Raw genomic sequence first — 19415 nt, 5'->3', positions numbered from 1 at the left:
ACACTGGGGGCCACTGGAGTTTACCAATAGAAAGTGAAGCTTCGCCCTATCAAATTTGTCACACTCTCCAGGAAGGGGAGATTGTAAATGTTGGATGTAAACTGCAAATAAAAACATAAATCCACAGCAGAAGGCGCTTTATTCAAACAGAGCATTAGTCACAGCCCTGCATTCCTTCCTAGCCCCAGCACTGCTATTTATAACACTGACAGTGTCCTTGGAGATACAGGAAGCCCAGACAGCTCCGAGAGGAGCATTTTCCCACCTGCCAGAACAGAGGACCTGTTTCTGCCATGGTAACTCAGCTGCACCCAGTGGGAGCCCCACTGCCTCCCTTGCCTGCAGAGTGCTCCTGCAAGAGGAACGCTGCATACATGTGTGTTAAGCAGTGCTTTCACATATCCAAATGCTTCATCCGCAAGCTGGTAGGGTAGCTTTAGTTTAAGCACTATGAAATAACCCGGATTGTTCAGGGGGTTTCCATAAAAGTTTGGTTGTGGGAGAGCTTGTGAAACATGCCCAGAAAGCTTTCTGCTCTGCTTGGTGCACAGTCACCCTTCTGTCCGTACTTGTGATGACAGCTTGTAGAAATTTGCTCTTTCTTGCTTTTTGTTTTTTAAATAACTCTCTCCCAGTTATGGTCATGGTCACTTGTTCTTAAGTTTTCCCAAACAAAATAATAACCTGTCTCTTTGCTAATATTTTTGTTAGGCTGGTTTGAATTTACCACTTCACCTGCTCTTGTCAGAGAGTTTGTATGCACACTGACACAAGCCTCGGCCTTTCGGTCACTGCAGTAACACCATAGATGCTCATGGAATTTGTCAAGCAAATGGCTTTCAGTGCATAAAAATGCACCAACACAGCCTTTCTAAGAAAGTCTTCTAGCACCCTTCCTCTTAAATCACACAACCACACCTCTGCACTCTTTCTTTCTAACGTGTCTAGGAGATATCCAGTGCTTGAGAAAAAGCTTTATGTGGCTGTTGCAGAAAGTTATGGTGGTTGCATGACTATAACCACGTGACGCATCTTTTTCCCCTACTGAAATCCAAAGTCACAACTTTGGTACATGAAGGTTTTGTTTTATGGAATAATTTCATCTAAGGGAAAATTAAATCCCTGCTTTGCAGCAAACAAGAAGTGGAATTTTGCTGATCTGTACTCCTTGAGAGCGCCTTTGTGGACCAGTGACTCGTTACCATGATCCAAAGTCAGACAGGAGATCCACCTGCTAACCAGGGACAGCGATCTGTGAAACCAAATCACCAGCTGCAGAAACCACAACCTCTACTTCTCCTGGGGCCAAACAAGTGAAAAGCAATAGGTCAATACAACATTTCCCTGCCAGCACTGCTTTCAGCCACCAGAAGACCATTCAACCTGGGTATAAGCAAGCACTTTTTTCCTACAGTGTCTCCTTCCACGCCTCATTAGCCACCCATCTGAACTGTATAGGTGGCCAACATGCTCACAAGGGCTGTTATTCTGCACTTTAGGATAAAGCTAAGAGATCTCACAATTAGCCCATCACAACGCCCATGGTGGCAGACCTTAAAGAATCTTGCAATAAGAGGTAGCAGTCATCCTACTGAACACCAGATCCTAAATAGAGGAATCAAGGAGCACAGTTTGGTGAGAAAACCTGCTCCAGGACAACTCAGCCCAGCAGCTGAAGAACGTGAAGTAGAGATGAGGTAATGTGAAGCCATGTTTTCTGTGGCTTTCATTGGCACAGCCACTTCCTCCTACGCACCACACTGGCATTTACCAGCTTCTCTGCTCTTGACCCAATCCTGTCCAAAGCCTATTACTCTGAGGACAAAGGCAATGTCTGATGTAAAGGCACTCCAGCAGACAGAGCTACTTCAGGTTCCCATATCACACAGGCTGGGTATGTTTGTATGGACTTGTACCACAGGGCTGCTGGCTCCTCTGCCATCAGATTCAGTATTTACAGTTGGAGCTGTTCCACTCTGTGCAAATAACTGAAAGTGAACAGATCTGTTTTGGTTGCTGTCATGAAACTCCAGGCAGAATGAAACTGGAAAAGGGTTTTCACAAGAACAGTTATGATCCACATCACGTTGCACTGAGAGGAGAAGTTGCGAATTTCCTCCATGCTGAAAGAAGGAACTGAAGTGGAAATCCCAAACCATGGGCAACCCCTTTCAATCTAACCACAGAATGAAACAGAAAAACATCTATCACAGGAAACAACACAACATTGTGTCACATCAGTAGAGCCAGCCTGGAAACCCTAGAGGCTTTTCTTAGGACTGAAGGCAACTGAAAGATGCAATGAAGACAAAACATCTAACGCTCTCTGCTTGACCTCAGTTCTGCAGGGGTTTCTGGAAAATTCCTTGTATGTCCTGAGTGTGTGTGTGTCTACCAGCAGCCATTGCCTTACTTGGGGGAAAGCTGTCTTAGATATTTGAGATCTGAGCTTTTTTTTTTTTTCAAGGCTGCAAAGAAAGTTGCAGAAAGGAATCAAGCCGTATAGAAATGGTGAGGGGAATCAGAGGTTTGAGAGCCAGTCCCTCACACACTTGAACCGAATGAAAGCTAGCTTCTTGCAGATCTGTCTCTTGTGGTTGATTTCAAGCTCTCAGGGAAGCTTTTTGGCTGGGACACCCGTAAACTCGCTCTCTAATGTGGGTACTTGAGCAGTTAGCAGCAAACATGATGATGTTGCAGACTTTGCATGAATCTGGGGCAAACATTTTGTCTTTTACTTTTTGGGGCTCTAATATTCATGACAGATGGAATTTACCAATGATTCAGACTGTTTTCCTCCCTTTGCAAGACTCTTTAAAATAACCAAAGGATTCAACCACTGTGAGATCCAGTCCAGACAGTTAATGCTGTTGCATACTTGCTTCCTTAGGAAAGCATTGCTAGAAAGAAAGAAATTTCAAGGAGCCTCTTAATTCTCTCATCCTAGCAAGTCATTATACCAGCAGGCCTGGAAAATGTTCCATGCACAGAAGTAACATGGGCTGTATTGGAAAGGTCCTATTCAAGGTCTTTCTCTCAATATACAGGCACCCTATGTTCTACAGCAGTGAAGAGATCAACCTGCTGCTTAGCAAAACCTTCCTTCATTTGACTGCTTTTTTTTGGTGAAAATGTCATGAAAATTCTGTTGACTGTTTTCACAGCCTGGTTGAAAAACAGACATTTGTGCAGAAATGAGCAGCCTGCTCTGAGATATGCTCTTCCCAGGAAAAAGACTTTAAAAGTGTTTGGTTGGCAGTATTCATCAATTCTCATAGCTGGGGTGAGTAGAAGCGCCTCATTTACAGACTGGTGCTCTTGCAAAACAGAGGTAGATGGCTAGGCAATGGAAAGGACTTTATTCCATTCTGACCATAAAAATTCAACAGTGATTTGTCACAGAAGCATCTATGAGATGGGGACTGGGTTGATTCTCTTGTGGATCACAATCACAGGACTGTACAATCTAGCTGACATCTGTCACACTCACTATATAGGGCCATCCCTTGAGCAGAGCGAGACACAGGGGCAGTGCTGCAATGAGGAGGCATTGCTGGGAGTTAAGCACAGCCCCAGCTGGCAGCTTGCACCAGCATCCTCCTCCAGGGCTGAAAGCAACAACATTTGGGAGGAGGAGGACATGTCAGTGATGTATCTCTCACCTTATGTAGCAGTAGCCACAGTGGCCCCCATGTCAGTGAACTGGATCACAGATATAACTGTGTGAGGCTTCTCCTGTGTGCTATGGGTCTATACAACAGCATCTGGATTATCTGCCTTGTAGGGTGCATTTTCCCTTGGCCAAACCTAGGCTGGATAGCCCATCATTTCACAGCCAGTGCTGTAAGAAGCAACATACAACTCAAAAAGCTCCTCCAACCCCCCATATGTAAGTAATAGGTGCAGTGCAAGCTGCATCATGTTTAACTGAAAGAAAGTAATGGCTTCTACAGATTTATTGCTGACTATGTACACACTAACATGAAAATACATTTTTGAAAGTCTAAACGCAGTACATGTTTTCTGAGTCTGTGTTCTTAAATTGATAAAACACATCTGCTCTGAAGAGCTATTACAGCTTATCACAGAAACTTGAATCTAATTTACTGCCAGCAAAAAGCTTTCTCAAAGCCTCTCTTTCTGGTTCAGAAGCTGCACCATACAACATGATAATTCACATTAAAAATACATTTAAACATTGGTGAAAAGACAACTTGTCCTGAATAAAAGGCAACATTCATCCGGGACAAAGGCCAGTGTAAAATGTAGCCGAGATTGCAAATACAAACTTCAGAGGAGTGCCATAATCTTGCCTGTGAGTCCTAAATACCCCAAGTGGCCTAGAGCCTGCTGAAGACCACTGCTCCTTACATTGCCTCCCTTTGGGTTCTCTAAGCCATCAGATGTTTGAGAAGCCCATACCTGCTACTTTTCTTCAGCCTACTCTTCCTTCATGGCTTCAGCACCCACCAGAGATAAGCAAGATCTGCTGCTGTCCTGACTCCTCATAAGTAATGGAAAAAAAAAAAAGTAGAGAGAACTACAAATACCAAATGTACACTACCAGACACTGGCAGTGAGCTGAGGATAGGTGCACTGCTGGATGGTCTGCCCACAGATTCTCTTCCTACCTTGTATAAAGGTAAAACTTCAATTTCCTGAGAATCTCCACAGCAGCAACGTAGGAACACTTTTAAGCATCTTTGCTTTGCAGACAGGCAAATCCTGTTGTCTTGGCAATACTTAAGCTTTATTGGGACAACTTTGAGTACATCCAATTGCCTAGCTGGAAACAAGAGTAAGACCAATCCAGCCTATTCAAAGCAGTCATTGTCAGGCACCCAGCAAAAGCTGGGGATTTCTACACTGAGGGTTTTTGAAATGCCAGGTGCAGAGCATGCTAGTGAAGACACTGCTTCTGGTTGCTTGTCTGCCATTAAAAAAGGACCCAACGTCCACAAATCAAAAGCATTATGCAGTAACAGCCTCATTCACCACACAGAAGAAAAAAAAACCCAACAGTCAGATTTCATCCCTTTTTCTTGCATTACAGTTGCTTAAATGAAAGATTCTGCTTCAATTTTTTCTCTAGTCATTTTCTGTCTTTTTGCTGTTGTGCTTCCAAATAACAGACATTCATTTGGGAAGCGTGGGGGAGGGAAGGGAGATGTTGAAAGGCTATTGATCTGCCAGGTGAAAAACTCCACATTTCATTTCCAGGAGAAATGAAACAGAGACAGAACAGCTTCCACTGGCTGCTTGGGAAGAAATACATCACCCCTTCTGTAAAATATAGGCATCATCATAAGATTGTTCCATAACAAGAGCAATCACAAGGATGACTGGTCCTTTGAATTCCATTTTCAAGCTTTCAGTTCCACTGTTTGCCACCCTTATACATATAGGCACTTACAAATACAGTTTTGTGTCTTTGCTACGGGGCTGATTAGAACTGGAGAAGAAAGAGCTGCTAGTAATGCTGACGTTCATCTATGTGGAAAAGCATATCTGAAACTACTGCTTGTGTGCCACGCAAGGCGCCAAATTACAGTATCTCCCTTTCCACTAAGTCATTATACTGCATTGTTCCTTGTTGCCACATCTCATACTTCTCCATGAAAAAAGAAAAAGAAAGAAAGAAAAAAGCCACTGAACTCCCACCAACCTTAAGAGACAGCTTTATTTTATTTGGGACGCTGCAATTCCAGACTTCTGGAAAAACATCTCTACAAAACCGAGAACCAGGAACGCTCTGCTTTTAGTAGAGTTTCAGCTTTTCACCTTGGATTCAAAACATCTATTCCAAGTAGTCTGCGCATGACCAAAGCAAAGCACCTTCCCCATACTCTCTTCAAGCTTACCCCACTGTCTCCATGGCTTTTACCAATTTGTGAGGCACCACAGACAATGAAGACAACGCTGCCAACAAGCACCCATTGGTTGCCTCCCTCGCTCATTGCTCATGTCTGGTACAAGCAGGCTCACACCATATGTTCCTCTAACACAGTCTGCATTGGAAGCATTAGAGAAAATCTAGATGGACAGTATTTAAAGTTGAGAAAAACTGCCAGTCAAAATCCTGTTCTTACTGCATATGCTTCGGAGTGGGTGAAACTGTAGATAAAGGACAGCTTTAAAAGGAATGAAGTAGATTCTGGCTTGGTTTTTCATTTTGTGTTCCAAGGTTTGGGTTGGAAAGAGCACGTCTGGGGGGTATTACTGCTAGTTTTGTTGTTCTGCTAGACATATTTTATCTTTTTCCCCTGATATTTGCTATTATGAGAAGCTGTAGCCAGAACTATGGAGACATTTATCAATAGAGGAAGCACACACAATTACTGCAGCATGGTCTAAAGAGTTCACTTTTCATTGCCCTGAAGTGTTGAAAGGCTCTGCCATTCTTCACCTCATTATTATTCTCACCAAGACTGGAAACCAGCTATGCCAACAGTACAAAGAGGGGATCAGGATTGAACCCCAACCCTAACACAGGTACTGCTTTATGGATAACTCCAACAAGAGCATCTTGGACGGTGCCAGCAGATGTCCAAAACAGAGCTAACTGTTAAGCAGCTTGAACAAACATCTTCGGACAGGCTCCCTGGCATACTCTGAGAGACCAAGCTGAATCAGCCTGGATGGCAGTGACAGTACAAGAATGGGGTTTATTGTGGGTTTGGTTTTCTTTTTTGCCTTGTATCCCCTTAAATCACGGGGATTGGAAAGGACCTCAAGAGATCATCAAGTCCAACTGCCTGCTAAAGCAGGTTCCTTACAGTAGATTGCACAGGTAGGTGTCCACATGGGTCTTAAATATCTCCATCGGAGACTCCACAGACTCCCTGGGCAACCTCTTCCTTGGGGAAAATACAATTCATCACAGTGAATTAAGTTAAGAAGGAGTTAAAATACGGGGTTGCCTGAATAGACCTCTCCCTAATCTCCAGTATTTAGAGCTTCTTTCAAGCTGTTGTTGCATACTTGCTATCATACACTTGTGGGGTTTGGGATATACTTGTTATCTAGTCAACTAGCCAACTTCCCTGGTTGTGTCTTTTTGTTTGTTTGTTTTTCTTTTTTTAAATTAAAGTATAGTAACTTCCATACAATATTCCTTTACCTAGCAAGGCATCTTCACCATATACACAGCAATGTACTTTTTGAAAGCTATTGTGGATTCCCCAGAATGTTTTCATTTTCCTGCCAGGATCAGTTATGCCCCTATTCCAGCACTAGCTGAAATAATGAGGAGAGATCTCTACAGGCTTCAACAGACTGAGAATGAAACCTCTAATTTCCTGGATGAGACTTTTTGAACAAGTGCATCACAGTGAGCTGTCCTGTGGTATGAGTGAATTTTGAATGGAGGAAGTGAAATGGAATGTTCCTCTTGCAGACCAGAAGCTTTCTGTTCTCACCTCCAGCAGAGAGGCCTGTCACTGAGGGAAGCAAAGCCACATGTGAACTTCCTCAGTGATCTTGTCTTGCGTTACACCTTTGTTTGCTCCGTATTTAATTCTTCACTGAAAATACAGCACAAATAAAACAGCCCCCTAAAAATGTACTTGCTCGATCTGATGACTGAAAACCCTATGAATAGAGGAAAAAATAGTAAGCACAATCCCTTTGACTTATGACAATACTTTTCATTTCTTGCACCTTTCTCAAATTGGATAACCAAGCTAATTCCATCTTTACTTATGGTTCAGTTTCACTGGTGGGATTTAGTTGCAAAGTCAGAAACAGGGAGGGGACAGAGCTGTGGATGAAAAACAGCTGCTGACAATGGAACTTCTTAAAAAAAAAAAACAAACAAAAAAACAGGAGGCATTTTCTGCAACTCTTTTTTCTATCATTGCCTAATTTGTGGCAAATCAGAAATGCATTCCAATGGACAAAGATGGCAGTGTCAGAACACTCTCGTTATTCTGGAGGTCACAGGAAGATGATAATGATAGCAATGGGAGAGCCCAGGGTCCCTTTACAAAGGGATTTATAGTTTGTTGGGATTTGTTTATTTATTCTATTATTAGGATTCATCCTTAACCAAAACCTTGGGTGAAATTCAGTTTGATAAAATCTACTTCAAATTAACACCTTGGCAAAAATATTGTATATGTTATAATTCTTACCACGTACGTTTGCTTGCTATATCAGACCATTTTGAAGCTCTTTCTGCAGATACAAATTGTGCCAAAATAAGTCCTAATTAGCTACACAGCCTATTGTGTAAGCAATCCAAGCCCAAAACACGATATTACTCTCTCCCTTAACCCTATAAAATTCATTAGAAAGTCTGAATTTGCACATTTTAAGTCAGATCTCACTTCCATGGAGTTTGGGCTGTGATACGACCATACCAAACACAAGATTTTCCTTTCTGCATGATGCCACCCCACAGGGGGTCACAGGCTAATAAACCAACAACCAACAAGCCAACAAACCCATAAACAAGAAGGGAATGGCATCAACAGCCAGATGGGAGCACCACATGTTCAAGAGGCACCTTCTTCCAGAGGGAGCACCACACATGACCTGCACCAATCGCACCTCCATAGCGCTGAGGTGCTTCCCTCCAAGGCACACCCAGAACTCTTCAATGAGAGAAGGCTCCCTCTTGAATGTAGAGCAGGTACTGCAGAAAAGCTAAAAACTGTAAACCTCAGAATCAGGCTCAGAAATAAGCAAACTGCCCATAGGAAATTATTGTCTGTATTCCTTCACATCTGCCTTCAGTTGCGCACTGCCCACCAGCAGATACCAACCTTTATATATATATATGTTGTTGAAATAATTAATCATGTAACTGCCTGTATAATTTGTCACGTAGATCGCTTGTGAACAGACTCCATAATGATTTAACATTCAAAACTCAGACTGTGCTGATTAGTCCTGACTGAACACAAATCAAGCACTCCTGCTGTATTTGAATGATTATCTCCAGGTTTTTTTGGGGAAAAAAAAATGCTAATGTCTATTATTAATTCAGAATTTGCTTTTGGGGAGTTACTGTGCGACATTTGCCTTTTCTGTATTTAAAATAAATCCACAGCACTCTCCCCAGTAAGTCGATTTGCAGAAAGTAAACAGAAGATGTGAATGTAGTCCAGTAGCTTCTTGCAGAAATGGAAACTTACTTCTCACAAAAGTTTTCTGCAACGCTTGCTCTGACCTCTGGTTCTCCGGACATGTAATGAATCCATGCTGATGAGCTGTGGACAATTTGCTAACGTGGAAAGCCAAAGTGTTCTGAAGTGAACTGTTCTGGTCCCCATCTTGCCTAAGATCAGATCAGAGGGTGCAAAAAACCTACACACTTGGGTCTTCCATTTAACTATTTTCAGAAGAATATCTTGAAGATGCCCTTTCTGTTTCTTATGATGAAAAGCCTTTTGAAATCCACTGTCACTTTGGTAACAGTAATGAGATCAAAATGAAGGGTCTTTTGCTTGTTATACCTCCAACCAGCGTAAGCCTGCAGGAATATCTGAGACTGTCTGATAGTCTCCATTCTCTTTGTTTTCCCTGGGGGCAGATACCCTCTCCACCCTTGGACACTGCTGTCCTCTGCAGTATTTGTAAACCCAGAGCCAGGGAAGAATGCTCTAGAAAATAAACCCACAAAATTGCAAGCAGAAGTTGAAATTTCCTATCACTAGCCAAATTTGTAGCCAACCACATCTATTGTTACAGCAAAATACACATCAGATCTTGCTGATGCTGAAAGTATCCACTGTAGGTGAACCACCTTGGGGAGAACATGAGATCCCTTGCAAGATGGCATTCCAGCAAAATCAAAGCATATGATATCAAAGTCATACCAAGATGTCAGCATTCACTCATGATTTCTTTTGGAAATAACATCAGGAAGTGAACATTGTCAATTCCAAGAAGGCACCTGATTGTATTTTATGGTTTCCTTGTGGTTGAACAGCACTGGTGTTCTCTCTTCAAAACAACCTCTGCCTCACTCTTCAGTGTTGCAATCCCTATCTACGTCCACAAGAAAAAGAGCGGGATGGAAATGCTTGGGACATTTTTGTTGTTATCTCGGTCAGTAATTGCACAATTTGGGTATGTTATTCCAAATTATCAGGAACCATTCAGAGTAACATCACCAGGAATGTTGGCGGGTATGTGGGAGAGGGATGAGCAAATGGGGCAGCTACCTCTGGGAAGAGGGGCGGTGTCTCCTATCATGGCCTCTGCAAGGGATTCTCCAGCAGCTATTGTACCACTCCGAACAGTGGAAAGGGGACTTGGGAAAATTAGTTGGCAAATGATGCTGGGAAACACAGATCTGCTCTGATTTCTGCTCCAGATAAGGAAACCAACCCAAGCTCTTCTGCTTTTCAAGCAGATGTGCTCCATACACGCGTACTCTGTACAGATTTTATTTCACTTGTCCGGGAGGAGGACAAGGAAAAAGGAATCTACTTACAGATACACAAAGCCTGTGTTTGCTTCATGAGAAGAGCGAAACAAAGTCAGGCAAGGAAAAGAACAACAACAAAAAACAAAATTGGCAGAGCAGAAGGACAGCACCATGTGAGCGCGCACCCACTCACCAAAACACAGCTGGCCAGAGTTATTTTTAGGCCTGTTCTAACAGGGTCCCTTTAAATTTAACTGGCTTTTGTCAGCCTGGACCACAGAGCTGGCATTGTTTAAGGGAGATGTATTATTTTTGGCTATGAATCACAGCGCTCACTCAGGAGCCTTTTCACGCAAGCCGCTGAGAGGCTCTGTTTTCATGGCAGCAGATTATTGCTGAAAAGCTAATCACCAGGTACGGCCACGGGCTTCAAAATCTGCACGTCAGGAGCAAGCTATCAAACAGCTTCCTGGAGCTGTCAGCCATGCAATCTCATTGCCGTTAATGAGAATTTATGCAGCTAAATCATCTCTTTCCTATAGGTGTATGTATATATAAGCACAGTGAAGTGCCTTGCATCCGCAGGCTGATGCAGGCCAGGCTGCTTTGTGCCACGTGGGGTGTCTCTGGTGGCACACTGCTAAACACAGGCATCCCTGGGGAGCAGTGGTGGTAATCGCGGGCTGAGGCTGGGAGGGAGATGCTGGCGGAGGAGCTGTGGGAGCTTCGCGAGGGAGGGCGAAGCACCAGGGGACTGCTAAGCAGGAGGGAGAAAAAAATGAAAGGAGAGCAGTTTGTTTTTCTGCTGTATTCCCAAGGACGCCTGGTCTCTAAAAGCAAATTGCCTTGCCCTGAATGGCTGTGAACATACCCAGCCCTGAATGGGCTCACCTATAGGGCAGCCCTGGAGCACCACAGCCCTTGGGACTGAGCACCTCACAATATTCAGGGTAGCAAAACAAAGCTATGCTCAGTGTTGGCTGGTTTAGGAGATGATTTGCAGCTTTTGCACAAGAGCAGCAACCTCTGCAGGCACCAGCCCCTTCTGAGTACCCAGGGGAGTGGAAGACAAAGCCCCGAAGAGGGCCTTGCTCTATGAAACCAAATCCTCATGCTGAGCAGTCCCAGTTGTCCCTGGCTTCCCTCACTTGTGCACGCTTGAGAACGGCCCTTGCAGAACCACAGGAATACCCAAATCATGACATATGTATGAAAATGAAACAAATACATACTTTTTTTTTTTTTTATTGGGTCTGAGGATTCTCCTTTGCTCTAAAGAAAAAATAGAGAAGTGAAAGGGGAGAAAAAAAGGCAGTATACAGGCTGCATTTCTGATGTTGGCATAAAGCAATGCATTTACTCATTCTCACTGGGGAACTCCATGCTCTTCCCCTTTCTGCGAGGATCAACCTCAGTGTCACAACACCTCCAGATACAGCCCCTCTCCATATGTTTTGTGGCCTGTCACCATCATACAAGCATTCCCAACACAAAAGTCCCAAGAGATGGGGAAGGAAGTGAGTGACCATCACCAGGCTACAGATGCCCTCAGCTCTGGGAGGGAAGCCCAGCAGGTGCCTGAGGAGGGCTGAAAGCTAAAGCAGAGAGGTCAGACGGTTGTCAGTTCCACTGGAGCAAAGATTTCTGTGTTGTCTACCCCCTCATAACAGTTCTTCACCCACTCCAGCATCCTCTCTGTAAAAACATACCATCCTCTGGGACTTCTGGGTAGCTGCACCAGTTAAAAAAAACAAACAAACAAAACATATTGCATATAACTGCCTCTAACTTAATTAGGAACATTCTTTCCAAAACAAACATGTCAGGCCAATAAGCCATGAGCAGCTCTGAAGCAAGGCTTACCAAAACCTAAATAAAACCAGTGTGAAAAAGCATGCCTATCTTCTGCTTTTTCCTACTTCCCCACAGCAGGGGGAAAAAAGAAAACGGGTTTGTCCTCAGTGAAAGATTCCACCAGAAGCAAGGAGAGATAGGATTACCTTGAGGGAACAAAGCCTAATTCATTAGGGGTAACAGAGTGATTCTTATGAAGAGAGAGGAAGAGCTTGATTACCATTAACCACTATTTCACCTCAACAGTTGAGCAAGGAGAGTCATGAGTTTGCCTTTGAGGGCTGTGACAAAACTGCAGCGACTGAGGAAGAAGGATGCATTAATGCAGAGCAAGGGTCCTCATGGCAGCTGGTAGGACAGCCTGATTTGGGGAAGGAGCAGGAGGTACTAGGACAACAATAGCAACATGCACAACAGTTCTTTATAGCATTTTGTATTCCCAAGAAGCCCATATCCCTTCCCCCAGTGCTTCACTCAAATCTCAAGATGCTGCACTGTGCCTCTCTGCTTGTTCACGATCACCACTGGAAACTACTTCTACCCTTAAAAACATAACTGGCTGGAAAATGAACAAGGCAAGAAGAAAAGAGGCCTGCTACTGATTTCCCACAACTTTTTCCACAAAGTCTGCACTGCTGATGCTTTGTGATTGTCACTGAAGACCTACCAGTTACATAACACAAGTACTAAGCAGCATGGGGTTATGCTGGACTCACTCAGCATTCCCATTCATCCTGCTTTAGTGAGCGCCATAATAAAAAAATAAGCAAACTGCAAGTCAAATGCAACCTCTGAGCCAGAAGAGTCCAATTCCAGGGTGCCATGCCAAAGTACAACTCAGAAATCTCCTTCCTCCATCATAGAGCTGCTCTGTTGTGAATGAAGCAACCTAGGTGAGGTTCATCAGCTGATAGACAAAATAATACATATATATATACATACAAAATAATACATATATATATATATACATACTTGTATTTAAATACAAGGATTCCAGGAGACAGAATTCCCCTCCCTACTTCACCAAACCAGCCTCAGCTTCTAAACCAGCAGCATTCACAACATATCCTCCTTCAGGAAGAGAGCATCCAAAGGCAACAAGGCAGTCACAACTGCTGCTGCTGACAGCTACCTGCTCGCACAGATCAGCTGCTACATTTGAAAAGCAGGAGCTAGAAGAATCATGCTCCAGCTTCCTGAAAGCTGTGTGCTCTCTCTCTTCTTTCCATTTCTTGCTGTCTCTTTTCACCTGCATACCTTCTTCCTGTAGATTGTAGGATATTTTTCATTCCTCACATTCATCTTATTTACCTGCTATATTTCTCTCCGTGGCCTAAATGCAAAGCTAACCATTGAAGCTCACAAAGTAAAGGTGAACTCAGTGAGACCAATTAGAATGGAGGGCTTTCTTTTTTTTGTCTCTACTGCAGAAATACATTTCAAACATGTTTTTAAAAGTCCACACGCATCCCACAGACTGAGGTGGCAAGCCAGATTTGCAATAGCAATCCCCCAAACCATCATTTAAAGATGCACTACTGAAACAGTTCAAAGAGCTTGCTTACATCTATTTTCTCCCAGACTTTCAGTGTTTGACTTTTTTTTTTCCCCCACCATATATCTGGAACAAAGAACAAATAAGTAATCAGGGTATCCCACTGTCTGTGGGCCGTATGCATTCAGAGTAGCCATACACTAAAGTGCACAAGACTCCTGCTGCAGTCCAAAAGAAGGGCTTCCATTCTCAGAGCTTGCCTGCTGCTTCCCATTACACTAGGCTTGCTGATGAGGGCTGTTTACAGTAGCTCTGCAAGTTGGATGTGATGCTGGAACGGCTTCTGCAAGTCCAGCATCATAGTGAGTAATGTGGAGACACTGGCAAGCCACGAAGGTGAGTTCTGAGGATAAAACAGTTCAGGAATTTTAGCATCACCCAGCTCAACGTTTTTGATAACAGATCGCTCCACACTGATCATGTTCCCAATCAACAACAGCAAAGCCCTTGCATGCTCTGGCTTTTCTGCCCATTTCTTGTATGAATAACCAAATAGTGCATGCAGTTGGCTTTCACGCATTCCTACAGATGCCTGGATTCTCCTCTGCTCAGTTCCTGGTTTCACCACGAAGCATGCACAAAGCAGTGTTTGATTTCATAATGCAGAGCCTGCTCAGCTGACAATGTTGCCTTTTCTTGAAGCCACAGTAGACCGAACCAGGATGCTTCTCTCTGCAGTGACTGCACATTTAACAGAAATCAACAGCATCTCCATTCACATCTATTGTATGACCCCCTTCCACAGAGAGGAGGAAAGAAGCAGAGACATGCTTATGAACACCTGCACAAACGAGAGTTTCTGCCACCAAAGCCAGTGGAATCATGCCAAACGGAGCCCAGGAACACAGGCAAGCTTCTGGCTTTGAGTATCAGTGCACACCACCTACGTTTTCCACTGTGCTTTCTATACACATGCTGGGCTGAACTCCAGGGATTAATTTACCACCCACTATGCAGTTTTGCAGGGGAGGAAGGGATCAAAGGCTCATTCAGCACCATGAGGCTGTCACTAATGACGCAGAAGCCGATATTTCCTCTTGGCAGCCCAGGGCATAGAGAGAAGTGGCACTGGTGCCTCATTAGGTGGCACCAGCACTCCTCTCTGTGGGAGCTGGCACTGCCCAGCTGCAGCCTCAGTCAAATCCCAGCTGGGCTCTCACACAAGGCTGGTGCTAATGGTACCCGGCAACAGACTCCTCCAGGTCTGGGTGGTCTTCAATTAATTGCCTGCTTCCCAGCCATGGCCATCACCAGTAAGACACTCACTCACAACCACCTGCAGCACTCATTCAAGTGAATATAGGCAACGCCACTACAGTGGGGCATGGTTTGGCAAGAAAAGACAACTCAAAATCATTGTCTTTTCACCAATTTCCACCTATTGCTTTGGAATCAGTACCCCTGAACAGTTTGTCCAGGAGCTCAGGTTTCCTTCAAAGCAGGAATCAGAATGCTTTCCCTTTTTAAAGGGCTTCACAATGTGCAAGCAGAAAGCACTGCTACAGATCACTCCCAAGTCTAAAATCAAACAACAGAAGAACTGATGAAAACAAGGAGAAAGCCCTGTCTAGCAGGCTGCAGATGAACTCAGACTCACTGCCAAATACAGGAAGCTTTCAGCTGCGTGAATGGTAAACAACAGAAAGAGCTGATAACCAGCATCTTGAATTTGGCAGGGTCAGGTTTCTTGATTTCTTCTCCACCCCCACTTTCAGGAAGGAAGAATGCTAGAAAATTTCAAGTATACAAAGCAGGAAACCATCAGCAAACACCACTGCCCCCCAGCATCTGGTCCAGGAGACAAAGATCTATGGACAATCTCAGTTTCCGTTAGGAAGCTAAAACACATGGACCAAGAAACCTCAGGTGCAACATTCATGAAACATGTTTTCAGAGGACTGCAAGAAGGATCATAACAGTACAAGTGTTTTGTTGCAAACGGCTTTATCCCAAGCTCAGATTCCTCATAGGTACATCTGATTATCTACCAATAGCCTAGCGAAGCAATGCAAAAGCTGGAGGCACTTTTACTCAGCCCTGAAAATAGCCATAAGGAAAAGAAGCATGATATAGTCTTAAGAAGTTATAGCAACAGCCTGCCTTGTAAGCAGCAAGAGATGCTACCCCTGTGTTGACTCAATCTGCAGGACTGAAACACAGTGCAAGAAGCAGGCGGGTCTGGACAGAAAGAGGTAAACCCAGTTTTTCCCTCCTTCCCTAAGTTTGCAATCAGCGAGAGCAAGACTGAGGAGAGAGACAATGCTCTCTCACTGTCACCTCAGTCACTTTGCCTATGTCAAAGCTTGGTGCTACTTATGACGGCTATTTGGATAATGCAGGTTTTAACAGGGTATTTGGAGGAGGTAGGAAAAGGAAGATATATGCAAATTTAGAACTATAGAGAGCAGCTGTATGTAAGAGAGAGAAAGTTCAGGAAAGTGGCTCAGCCCCAGTGTCTTTATGTGGGGTCAGTGCTAGAGAATAGGACAAGAAGAATCATAGAAGCTTCTAGGTTGGGAAGGACCTTCAAGATCATCAACTTGATCTACTGGTTGTCATCACTAAAACGTGTGCAGTAGTTAAAAGAAAACAACCCCCCAAAAAACAACCTAAAAGACCAGTGATCAGACTGCCCAAGAATCCATCCAAGCTGGCCCTGAACTCCTTCAAGGATTGGACATCCACAACCTCTCTTGGCAGCCTGTGCCAGTGCCCCACCATCTTCTGAGTAAAAATCTTCTGATCAACATTTCTTCCTCCTGCTTATACACTTCCCTCAATACTGGAAGGCTACAATGAGGTCTCCCTGGAGCTTTCTCCTCTCCGGGCTAATAGGCCCAGCTCCCTCAGCCTGTCTTCATAGGGGAGGTGCTCCAGCCTCTGATCATCCTCTGGACCTTCTGCAAGGGCTCCACATCTTTCTTGTGCTGGGGAACCAGGTCTGGATGAAGTTCTCCACATAGGACCTGACAAGGGCAGAGTAGAGGGAAACAGTCACCTCCCTCTCCCTGCTGGCCATGTATCTTTTGGTGCAGCCCAGGATACTGCTGGTCTCCAGGGTTGCAAGCACACACTGCTGGCTTATATCTAGCTTTTCATCCACTGGGATCCCCAAGTCCTTCTCCCCTGTGCTGCTTCTCCCAGACTGTATTCATATCTGGAATTGCCCCAACTCAAATGCAACACTTGGCCTTAAGGCAGAAGAGATTTTAATCCCTTAACTCCTACCTAATAGTTCCAGAACACAAAAGCTGTGTGAAGCCTGGCTGACAGTGAAGACCAAGGCAAAGAACCTACTGAGTAGCTCAGCCTTCTCCATGTCTGTTGAAGCCAGTTCTCTGTTCCTATTTTTGCTGGAAATATTTCACTGTAATGTCATAATTTTCATCCATTTAACGTTGTCACAAGTGTCAAGCTAGTTATTGTTACACAGGAAGAGTTGTTGCCGTATCACAGTGACATTTTGTTGAGCAGCGTGAATAAATGCACAGTTTAAGCACCGGTGCAACTCATTGTATTGCGCAGAATGAAATCGGGGCACAGACACAAATAGGGCCACCTACTGCATCCAGCTTCTGCCAGTACACCAGTTGTAACCACAGGACCAAAAACCCCCCTGGACTTTGACAACATAGAGTCAACGTAGAACAAGTCTTTAAAAACCATTCAGAAGAAGCCTGTCAAGATGAGATAAATCACTTCCCATCTTGGCCTTAAACATCCACATAAATAAAACCTCACAGAAGATAAGAACGAGAGGCCCATGCAGAAGGATGCACGACATCTTTCAACAGTTGAGCTTTTCTGCTTTCCACAAGCAGTAAGTAGCAGTTGTAGCTCTGAAATTTGGAGAATGAACAGACTCTCAGGGTATTTGCTTATTATTGGTTGCAGCTATCATCACCATGCAATAAGGCAAAGCTCTCAGCCCTGATTAGCAGTTAGGGCATCTTTACATTTGTCACTCGCACAGCTGTGAGGAAGAGCAGGAAAACTCAGACCCCTAGAAGCTACTAAAGCCCAAGACAAATAAAATCAGAAAGAATTAAGTCTCACGAATTACACTAACCACATGATTTCCAGGAGCTCGCCTCAGGATTTGAGGATGCTTGGAGCAAACTTCACCAGGCTTGCAATTTTGTCAATTATGCTGTCAGAACAGTCACAGAATTGTTTCTGTAACCATTATTACAAAACGTCCCCAAGGATATAAAGCTCAGGCAGACTACTTCTACATGCTAAAAAGCTTTCTTGGCTAACGTTCATCAGACGGTGTATCCCTACACAAAGCCCTGCATCACCAACAGCTACCAGAACACAGATAAGATATGCTCTATTAGCTCTGGAAAGGCTCACATAAAATACAGAAGATGCCACAGAAGGGCAGCCGTGGGTCCGGCTTTAGGGGATGCCATGCTTAACACAAGCCAGTTTATAACAGCAACAAATTAGTAGTGAACAATTTATGACACTCAAGCCTAGGGTAACAGAACTGCATTGAGGATTAAAACAAGCATCAGAAAATTAGAAGAAAAACTGTACTTACCTTGCTCTTTATGCTTTATTCACCCAATGAAATCCCTTTGATAGAAGCAAATCCCATTTACACATCACTCAGAAACTCCTAAAGCACACCTAGGAAAGAAGATAGGTGCAAAGACCCAGCTTGGCTTTCACACACCCCAAACCTTTTCTGTGTGGCTTCCTTGGCTTTAAGTCTTTCCCTCCCACCTGCCCTTAGCAGCATCCACCTGCTGGCAATTTCCTGCTTGGCCCCATTTTGATATCACTGGAGGCAGCATTAGCAGAAAGCGAAACTTGCCAGTGCAAAGCATAATAGGAAAGGCACCTCATCAATTTCTAGCCCAGAAGAAAGCAGGAATATTTATTTCTATTAGCAGAAGCAGCCTCCAAGTCTCTGGATGCAGCCTTTTCTGTGCATTACACCTTGCAGCCCATTTGAGCACATAATAACATACACATCATGGAAGTGCGGGCTCATCACTCCCTTTTTCACTCTCGTCACAGACAGGCTGAGGTGTGAACCAAGTACTGCATGGTAACAACATGCTTAGTAAGTGCAGTACTGGGGAGCCTGGGGGTACTGTTCCAACCGTTGAAGACACACTGTTGCATTTCAAACAGCCATGTTGGCCTATGATAGTGCTGCCCCTTACCTGAACCATACTAATCATAGAATCACATAATGGTTTGGGTAGGAAGGGACCTTAAAGCCCACCCAGTTCCAATCCCTTGCTGTGGGTAGGGAAGCTCAGGGCCCCATCCAACCTGGCCTTGAGCACCTTAAGGGATGGGCACCACAGCTTCTCTGAGCAGCTGTGCCAGCACCTCACCACCCTCTGAGTAAAGAATTTCTAATGAGTGATTGAAGGCCATTTCACAGCTAAGCCAAAAAAAAACTGGCTTAACTCTCTCTCCAGAAGAGCATATGAGCAGAGGATGTTTTGCATATGTGAGGTGTTTTACAGCTCTGAATGGTCATTACTGTCCTTCAGTTGAAGCACATTAATGCACCAAGTGGAAGCCCCCAGTTTCCCTCAGCACAAACTCAGCTATCACTGCTCAAATCAGATGACCTGCTGCAGCAAACTGGGAGCACTAATACATTCA

The sequence above is a fragment of the Excalfactoria chinensis genome, chromosome 2 (assembly GCF_039878825.1).
Source record: "Excalfactoria chinensis isolate bCotChi1 chromosome 2, bCotChi1.hap2, whole genome shotgun sequence".
NCBI classification, from domain to species: Eukaryota; Metazoa; Chordata; class Aves; order Galliformes; family Phasianidae; genus Excalfactoria; species Excalfactoria chinensis.
This window is presented reverse-complemented; position numbering follows the sequence as displayed.